Source organism: Aedes albopictus, chromosome 3, assembly GCF_035046485.1.
Source record: "Aedes albopictus strain Foshan chromosome 3, AalbF5, whole genome shotgun sequence".
Lineage (NCBI taxonomy): Eukaryota > Metazoa > Arthropoda > Insecta > Diptera > Culicidae > Aedes > Aedes albopictus.
This window is the reverse complement of record NC_085138.1, coordinates 207,581,704-207,592,176: the sequence shown is the minus strand read 5'-3', so window position 1 is coordinate 207,592,176 and position 10,473 is coordinate 207,581,704. Positions and strand designations below refer to the sequence as shown.

General features: G+C 42.4%; 1 protein-coding gene across 16 annotated transcripts in view; it reads left to right on the top strand.

Moving 5' to 3' along the window:
* LOC109432733 (innexin shaking-B) overlaps positions 1-10,473 on the top strand; it is a 434,999-nt gene that overhangs the window by 371,594 nt on the left and 52,932 nt on the right. The window lies entirely within an intron of this gene.

The window sequence follows — 10,473 nt, the reverse complement described above, 5'->3', positions numbered from 1 at the left end:
TAGAACTCTTGACCATCACGCCGAGGACCTGGGATCGAATCCCACTCCCGACAAACTCGCAAAATGTGAGTTCTTCCTTCGGAAGGGAAGTAAAGCGTTGGTCCCGAGATGAACTAGCCTAGGGCTAAAAATCTCGTTAATACAGATAAAAAAAACATTTATTGCTTATTTTTAATTTTCATTTGACCAATAATATAGCTACCGTTGAGATATCAGCACTTGGCCTAGCGCAAGGCCTGAAAACATGATTTACTCATTTTTGCTGTGCCACTTATGATTAAAGAATGCGTTACCATACGTGAACATCACGTATTTTTTGTCACAACGCATTTTTTTTTTTTTTCATTTTACTGTTACTTTTCACACTCAGCTTATCAGATTCCAGCACAAATCGATTTTTCTGCTATAACTCAGCCAATTCTGAACCAATTGACACAATTTTTGGAACGCGATGAGATACGTAGTATCTAGCCGTGTACAAAATTTTAAGTCAATTGGTTTGGAATTGACTGAGTTATAGCGAAAAGTGCCAAAAATACCAGCTACCCAAGTGGTTCGCTACCCTAGTTAGCTATAAAGATAAATCTATAAAAGGCACCAGGGATGTTTTCGATCCCCTGGCAATCGTTTGACTCATTTGCCCATAACTCAGTTCAGAAACCTAATATTGAAACGTACTGTTCGGCAAAAGTTGTAGATTAGTGCGTCCTTGGTGATAATTGTAGGAAAAACACTAATCTACAACTTTGCCAAACACCACATTTCAATATTAGTTTTCTGAACTGAGTTATGAACAAATGAGTCAAACTATTGCCAGGTGTTCGAAAACATCCTTGAAAGGCACACGTCAAATAAGAATTGATACATGGGCCGTCCGCTTGACATCAATGCAGATCAATGCAGAAGAGCCAATTATCTTGCACATCGCCGTTATATCATCGCTCCCGCTGAGCTACCAACGAAGAACGATCGAACCTCACGGTACGATAGCCGAACAGAAGAGTAGGTGCAGTGCGCACCTACACGGACGGGTGTGGTGTTTTTTTTTCTTCTAAACCATAGGGGGGAAAATCTGCTCAACAAACACCCTAACAGGAAGGTAAGGGTAGTGTGGGGTTTAGGCGGTCTTCTATAACAAAAGTAAAAGTCAGGACTACTCTATCCTCGACCCACTAAAACACATTCCTATGGTCGCCAAACCCTTCGTCTCTCCGGAATCACCAAGAAGGCTTTGCTTCAGAGAGGGGCTAGTGCACATCGCACCCTCAAGGTTAGCTGCGTAGCCTGCAGCAACGAACATCGATGACTCACTTTGGAGAGTCCATCACGGTAGTATGCTGGCGCTTAGCCAGTTTCCCGAGTGGTCCTCGCCATTCCCTTTGTCCTCGGAAGGCGGGCAGGGTCAACCCCGCCCGCGTCCAACTGCTTTGCAGACATCAAGAACTGATACATACGTGCAACCCGATCTGACCTGCTCATAAGGAAGGGTATCACTACTCTTCAGGCCCTATCAGCTGTACCAGAAGGTTGCTGACAGCAGGGTCTCCACCTGCCCTGACCCTTGCCGGGAACCCCTTTCCTACCGCGGGCTCGGATCCAACCCAGTAGACCGACGCCACGACAGCACCGCTACCGGGACTTCCTCTCCGCGGCCACTTAATCGCTGTAAGGGTCGATCTCGACCGCAGGGCACCGGTATGACCTACGAAGCCGACTCCGAACCCCTGGATCACCTCTTATACTGCATCTGAACTAGCCATTCTCCGAGTCCACGCGCCACCTCCTCTGTAGCTCCCAGACGATATGGGTGATAGCCGTTGAAACGGCGTTCCACCCAAACTCATCCCTACACATCCTCTGGACCAAGTTGTCCGGAGTTGTGTCCTCCCCGTATGTGGCAAGCATGCGGTCATGCATTGTGCGAAAACGCGGGCACACGAACGACGGGTGTGGTGTACCGCGCAAGATTATTGATCCGTCGCTGGTGATCTGATCCGCGGATTCCGACCAGGTGCACTGAGCCTAGAGGCGATAGATGCCCGCAACCCGAAACTGCATGCCAATTGAAGCACGGGTCATAGCAAACACCGGACGGCACTAGAATACATTTAGACATCAATACCTGGCGTTTGATGAATAGGAGGTTATCCAGAAACGCATCGAACACAACGCTAGTGCACGCCCGTATCCTTAAGACCCGGATTGCTTCACATACTTTACATACAGAACCAAAAGGCCTTCATCAATAATTGAAGGCCTTTTTTCTCGTATCATCTATTCGCAGCATCACGATCCGAAGTACATTGCACGTTGAACCTCTCCGAACGACGGAAAACATCTGCGCAGCTGGCATCAGCGAGGAGCTAGTTCGCACGCAGCTCTTTAGATCTTGCGAGCTTAGTCGTGCGTGGCAAGGAAGTTGCACGAGCGTCCACACGACAATGGATTCGAATCTGCAGAGGCAGCTGGCAATAAGCGGACGGCGTAGAAGAGTGTGTGCATGCGATGGGCCCATCGTGAGTAAACTACAGGGGATGGCCAAAATGTTTGGGATAGGCAACTTTTTTTTCTCTCACAAGAAAGTTCAGCATGCTATAACTTTTTATAGAGCGCATCAAAAAATCTCAAATTGTGACTGTTTGTCAACCTATTATATGTGCATCATTGGTACAAATTTGGGCTTGATTGATTAATATTTCTCAAAGTTAGAACCGTTCGGGTAAAACACCTTTTTTTAGACAACGCATTTTTGAGCTATCATATCTCGGAAACCAGTAAACCGAATTGAATGAAATTTTGAACGTACACTAACAATATGTAAATGCTTCACAAACTATTAAAAGATAGATACTTATTAAACGTTGAAAAAAGTTATCATGGATTGACACTTTTTGGACTTTTCTCGAAAAAATGTATTTTTTTTACATTAATGTGAATGAATTTTAGTGTTGATATTCAAAGATTTTCCACTTCTGTTCTCAAATTATCTCTAATCAGATATATTAGAGCCTATTAAGATTGAAGGAAAAACACATTTAATAATTTTTGTGTGGTATTGTTAATTTTGCTTATTTTCCTCTATATGGGTAAAAATTTCAACCCGATATAACTTAATTCGCCGTGAGAAAATATTACATTTTATAACGTCGTATTGAGTATCAATATATTGTTGATAAACGTTAAAAAATTCATTCAATTTAGTTCACTGGTTTCCGAGTTATGACAGCTCAAAAATGAGTTGTCTAAAAAATAGTGTTTTACGCGAACGGTTCTAACTTCGCGAAAAATTATTCAATCGAGCCCAAATTTGTACCAATGATGCACACATAATAGATTGACAAACAGTCAAAATTTGAGATTCTTTGATGCACTCTATAAAAAGTTACAGCATGTTGATTTTTTTTGTGGGAGAAAAAAAGTTGCCTATCCCAAACATTTTGGCCATCCCCTGTACCAGGGCCATCTGCCTGTACTATTGTATTGTGTCACATAAGTGTTCCATAACTATTGATAGATAGCTAGACAGGATAAGTCTATATGTGCTGTCAATGCAATAAATAATGTAGTTTGTTATGATCTGATATGAGCGTGAGTTTTTGTTTAGAATCGCGTAGTCTGGCGACTTTAGCCCCTTAGTCGACAAACCGCAACATTGGCGCCCAACTAAAAAACCCAACCAAATTTTGATTTACCGTATGCGTGATAATGTTTGCACCATAGTAAAATAACGTTCCAGTTTTACTTACAATATATTGGTTTTCTTTGCGGGTATTTAAGCTATAACTCATATCATAATAGGCTGTGAATAAAAAATGATGATTTTCTTAGTTTAACACTTGCATAATGACTAAGTGGTAACCTAGCTCGTGATTTGTCCACGCGCAAATGTCGAAAAGTGTACGTGGTAGTGCCATAGCCAAGATTCAAGATTTATGAGTTTTTTTTTGTTTATTTTGACATTGCCTAATGGTGTAGACATTAACACACAAACAAAATTTAATATTACTATTGATGGTACGGGATCGATTGTTCGTCGGAGAGCAAAAAACGAATGTTGGGTTCGGGCAAATTCAAGACTTTCTTATATGGTGCTACTCGTAGCTCCCCGATGCCATTGGTATTTATGTGAGTTTTTTTTCCATGGTCGAAGGATCACCAAGGCCATCGTAAATTTCTTTTCGATTTTCCGTGCCGTTAAGTAGCTGATTTCGCGTTTCTTTGCCATTTTTCTCATTGATTGCACATAATTCGCCCAAATAATCTTTATGTTGGCAGCGAAAGAAGGCTAATCCATGTTAACCTTGAACGACCAGTGGACAGCTTCGGGAATAGTTGCCCTTGCTTTTTCGGTCTAAGGCCGTTTTACGGTCCACTTGAACACTCATGAAATGACTTTTTTTTAACATTTGCGCGTGGACAAATCCCGACTATCGCTGTCACCTGGTAGCTTAGTTGGTAAAGCACTTGTCTAGCGAATAAGGACCGTGAGTTCAAACCTCACCTGAGCTGTGGATTTTTCCTCATTTCAACCAATAATTTACCCATCTGTACATATGTAGGTTGAGTTATTTGAAAATCATAATTGACCACACGGATTGGTATTACCGAAAATTTGCACTTTGAGTTAGTCGTTTTCGAGCATCTATTTGTAGTTATCCGTCGTATCAAACATAATGCGAACGACGCGTTTGATGACCTTCCAAGTAGCAATTGTTCTTCCTCTACATAGTCGTTGGGGAAGCAATGCCTGTACATTAGGCAAACAGTTTCAAACAATAAGTAAATCGCTTTCGCTCCTCGTACATATGTACAACAGAGATGGTTATATTTGCGGTTTGGCGGATTGGCAGTACCAAAAAATTGCACTTTGAGTGAGTCTAAGATATATTACTAACGTGGGATAAACTTCCCGGAGAATTCGGGCGATTAGTCACCTGAAGACAACATTGCGCAATGCCTTACACGCGTTCGTCAAATACGGCGTCACTTGACTCGGCGTTCAAAACAAGGCAATATGGCGCGAAGCTCGCTTGAGGCTTTTACACTATCGCGATAGGCTTGCAATCATTGACCATACCCAAACATTGAACGATACGTACTCCACATTGTCATTGTTAGTTTAATTTTCGTTGGAAGATACCGAAGAAGCTTTTGGCAGACCGAAGAAACATAGAAGTGCTAATAGTGACAAGGTAAATCGAGTGGGAAATAAAAGTGCAAGTGCAGGTGCACATGCAGTCGCTTTGACACCAGCGTCACCAGTGCTCGGAGACGGAGAAAAAAGAGCAGCTATAGCAGAAAACAACCAATCGAAAGAAGCAGTGCCCAAAGCAACCCAGGATCGATCAGTAGCCAGCGGGAACTCGAACACGGAGTTGGTTAACTGCATTTAAATTAAGGTTCGATCGCCGGGAAACACCAACGATTCAATAAGCACCGACGGCCTCTACTCTCATCATGAACATCGAAAATGACAACAGACCTCACGCTGTTGTAGAGGTACTAGGACAGAAACTCGCAGGACTTCTCAACAGTGGAGCTCATTATTGGGAGGAACGTACGTAAAATTGGCTGACGATTTAGGGTTACGAATTCTAGGAGCTCTAAAAGAGGGATAAGGACAGCGGATGGCACTGAGCAGCATATTCAACAGTTCGTAAGATTGGACAATTGCATATACCGTATTACCCCGCTAATGCGACACCGAATGTTGTCGAATAACCGGGGTAAACTTTTAATTCAACAAATTGGTCACCATGCTTATTGAAATTTGGCAATTCAATTTTTGTTTTTGTTTTGCTTTCCGGATGTGTTATGAAACATAATTTCAGCAGATATTGCGGTGGTGCGACTGAAAAGCTCGTTCTTAAATACGATTGTTGCCATTCTAAGTTCATTCCTGTTGGTCTCCAGGTGGTTTGGGTGTCGAATACCACCAACTCAGAACTTCCGGAATTAGCGGCAGCAAGAGGAGCTGCTGCGGGTGTGAGTTAAACGCTATGTCACGCTATATTTACAGTGTACATCGCTGTGACATTTGAACACTTCTCGCTTTCAGTATCATACAGTATGCGGCAGGAAAAAATGCGAAAGTGTTATTCAACTTCAAACCTCATTTTCGTCCATTTGACATTAACCAATATATGTTTCAACGTTCCATGATCTATAATAGGCTAGTTTTCTGAAAAGTTAATTAAACAATTTCCCATTTTGGTCACTAACCTTTACAGGGCGGCGGCTGAAGATGAAGACAACCAGAATTTTCAAACCGCAGAAAATCGCACAGGTCGCTAAATTTCGCATCTGATAAAACCAAATTTTTGATTTTCTCTACAATATGTACTTATTTCATCTGGTATGTGAAACTACATGGCTCTGGATCAGTGTGGTCTGGTTGTTCATCGACTTTGAGCTAATTTTGATACTGTTATAGTCATTTTGTTTAATGACCATTGGGCGCGCAGTTTATTGATATCCGCTTATTAGGCCTACATTATCACATGTTAAACATCAAATATGTTCATTTTTATTTTTCAGTGCTAGAATATAGACATTGGCTGATACACTGTCATGAAAAAATAGTCATATATATATCCCATATTTAGCGTGTAATAGTGCCTTGAACTTTTCGCATTTTTTCCTGCCGCACCCTGTACAGGCGTATCCAAGGTTGCGACCATTCATTTGCAAAGATTTACATTCATTTGATATTATCTCAGTTCAGAAGCATGCTAAAAAACAATGTATGGATGAATTTAACCTTGTAGTTTTATCTGAAAGTTTGCCGAATAACATTGGGGTCGCACGCGCATACCAAAGTCGTGAGCGAGCTGTGAAGGCAACTTTCCACAGCGTGAATGTAATTTACATTTACGGTATACGTTTGCTACCCCAATTCAGCAAACTTTCAGATAAAATTACAAGGTTAAATTCATCCATATATTGTTTTTCGATAGCATACTTCTGAACTGAGATAATAGCAAATGAATGTAAATCTTTGCAAATGAATGGTCGCAACCTTGGGCGTATCTACAATGATCGATTTCTCTTCGTCGATTTTCTCTGCGGATTATTCCGGGAAGTACAACCAATATTCGAATGATCTCTCGGTGCATCTAAAACAACAAAAACAACCGAAAATAATCTGTCGGCCAAGTTATTAATCAAAGAGAAAATCGATTAAGAGAAATCGATCATTGTAGATACGCCCGTATGATACTAAGCGCGACACTTTTTAATTCGGTAAATGCCGAATAAGCGGGGTACGAATGAAAAAGTGTCGTATTAAAACGTGTCGAACCAGCGGGGTAAGACGGTGACAACTAAAATGACGTCATTCCCGTTCTGTTGCTGCCAACGTTACCTGATTGCATAATATTCGACAAGAACTTCTGGAATGTCTTTGGAGTGAAGCCAGTATGTTGTTCCATGGAGGTGGACAGGCAAGCAGAAGAGATCAAAGAAGAGCAAACAGATTGGGATGATATAGCAGGCAACGAGTATCAAGTGTATCGAATGTGTCTTGATGCACGCCAACTCAATCATGGTCAATGAGGGCTACCCAAGATGGCGGACATAATAAACAACCTTAGTGGTTGCCACTACATTTTATTCATCGACTTGAAAGATGCGTTTTGGCACATTCCATTGGAGGAAAAATCTCGACCACTGACAGTTTCATGGTACCCCAACGTGGTCATTTTCAATTCAAAGTAGTGCCGTTTGGTCTCTGCAGTGCGAGCCAGGCTTTTCCCAGACTAATGACCCACCTGTTTGCAGATGTTGAGCCCCATGTTTTCCATTATTTGGACGATATTACTGTTCACCTTCGATGAACACATAGTTTTTCTCAAGGAAGTAGCAAAGCGGCTCAAAAAAACCCAACTTAAGCATATCAGCGAAAAGTCTAAGTTCTGTCGCAAGCAAATAAACTATCTCGAGCTCGTGCTCAACGAAGACGTTTGGAATGTAGATCCAGCGAAAACGAACAGCATAGCCAAGTTCCCAATTCCAACCACAAGAGAGGAGCTTAAGAGGTTTTTAGGAAGGTGCTCGGTTCACAGTTTTTTTTGCGATCATGCGGCACTTAGTAACATGAAGCCCATGAAAAGCCCTGTAGCGTTGATGTCCAGGTGGTTATTGCGCTTAAATGCTTTTGATTTCGATATCAAATTTAGAAAAGGGTCGTGAAACGTTGTTCCCGATGCCCTATCAAGGATAGCGTCAACAGTTCAAATCAAGGTGAATGTATAGCAAGATTCGTGTTATGAGCAGTTTAAAGCAAGTAGAGAAAGATGCGGACAGTTTTCCAGATTTTCGTCGTCTATTTCTACTGGCCTAGAATGGCGGAGGACATCAGCCGTCACGTAAGATCATGCACCGTCTGTAAATCTAGCAAAGCATCCAATTTCACTATAAAACCTAGCATGGGGAATCCAAAACCTGCTCGTGTGCCATGGGATGGCATCTCAATAGATTTTGTTGGTCCATTCACGCGCTCACGGTAAGGCAACACGGTAATGCCAGTCATCGTACACTGGATCACAAAATATGTAATCGTTCATCCAATGCGCGAAGCGGAAGCAGGAAAAATGGTTGAATTTCTAGAAAAGCAAGTGTTTCTAAAGTTCTCTAGACCTCGCATAATATTGTCAGATAATGGCAAGCAATTCACATCAATGTCATTCAAGACTCGCTTAGCAAAGCACAAAATAACGCATATGAAAACCACATTTTATTGCCCTATGGTGAATAATGCAGAAAGAGTAAATCGTGTCCTGATAATTTACTTCAGGGCAACGAAACTCGAATGCAAGGGGAGCAAGCAAGCATGAGAAAACTCATTAGCTCACCCGAATGCCGGCGATGCAAAATAGCCAAAAGAACGCCAGCAACCCAATACTTAGTGAGAGAACGGCGCACCATGAACGAACGCAACACGAACGGCTCGCCACCGAAGCGAATCAGGTGAGAAACAAATAGAGTGTGAAATGAATCAGCTAGGATCGGTGTATACGAAAAGAACCTTCGTTCTCTCAACTACCGAGTGGCATTCAGCTGATTCAATCAGAACGCGCTCACTGATTCAATTCCCAGTACTGAATGCTTCCACTGAACGTTCCAAAATGAATGATCTCGCACCCGATTCTTCTTCTTTTTTCTGGCCAACTAGCACCGTTCGGCCCCAGTTGTGTTTTACGTCGGCTGGGTCTACGAGCTAAGCCTTAAGTTCCGAAGTCCCAGGGAGACAGCCACCACACCTGAGGACCCTACATATCGAACCCATCAACACATGGGCCGGGACCTACGACTTTACTTCTTATCCGAGGGAAGACGTGATCACGGATTTTATGTCTCAGAAAATCCCATCGGCGTCGACGGGAATTGCACCCCGACCGACTGGGGTGAGAGCCAACCACGCTTACCACTACACCACCGACGCCGACCGCACCCGATTCAGAGTGCAAACATTCGTTCAATATTGGTTCGTTCGTCTTCGGACACAGATTCAGTAGAGATTCATTCGGCCGTCGTTGCTTGCGTCGCTCGGTGCTCGGCGAATGAAAAGAATGTGCAATGATTGTGGAAAGATTCTGCTTCACCAGGGGAGAAGCACACTCGCATCAGATTGTGTGTGGTTGTGAGTGAGGGATGCGCAATAAATGAATGATTTTTCCCATCCTTGGGAACAAGCAATGGTGAAGAGAGAAACTTGCAGTGAGATCAGCGGGGAGCTAGTTCGCACCCAGCTCTTTCGATCTTGCGAGCCTGAGTCGTGCGTGGCAAGAAAGCTAAACGAGCATTCACACGACAATGGATTCGAATCTGCAGAGGCAGCTGGCAACAAGCGAACGGCGTAGAAGAGTGTGTGATGCGATGGGCCCATCGTGAGTAAACTACTATTGTATTGCGTCACATAAGTGTTCCATAACTATTGATAGATAGCTAGGCAGGTTAGGCTAAGTCTATATGTGATGTCAATGCAATAAATAGTGTAGTTTGTTATGATCTAATATGAGTGTGAGTTTTTGTGTCGAATCACGTAGTCTGGCGACTTTAGCCCCTTAGTCGACAAACCGCAACAGTACATTGCATGCTTTAAGCCGATTATTGGTGTATGGATATTTCCGTATCAATTGGCTTCTTTAGCGGTGTTAGGATAACTCCATATTCTGAATCTGCATGCCAAACTGAGCGGAAATCCAAATTTTCATCAATTTCAATGCCCGGGAACCTATTTAAATATCAATTTGAAGTTTGTATGGGAGCGATTTGTCGAATCACCCCTCGTTGCATTTTGTACTGGGCGGAGCTGTCAAACAGTTGCCTAGCTGTCAAAAGGCGATTTCGAAAAATCTCTTTGAAATTGATTTTAGGTATCAAAATAAAGTTCTAAAAATCTGAAAAAAAATCATAGTGGCTCAGAAAAAGTGATCTTTCGTATAAAATCAAAAAATAAATACTTTTTTCAAA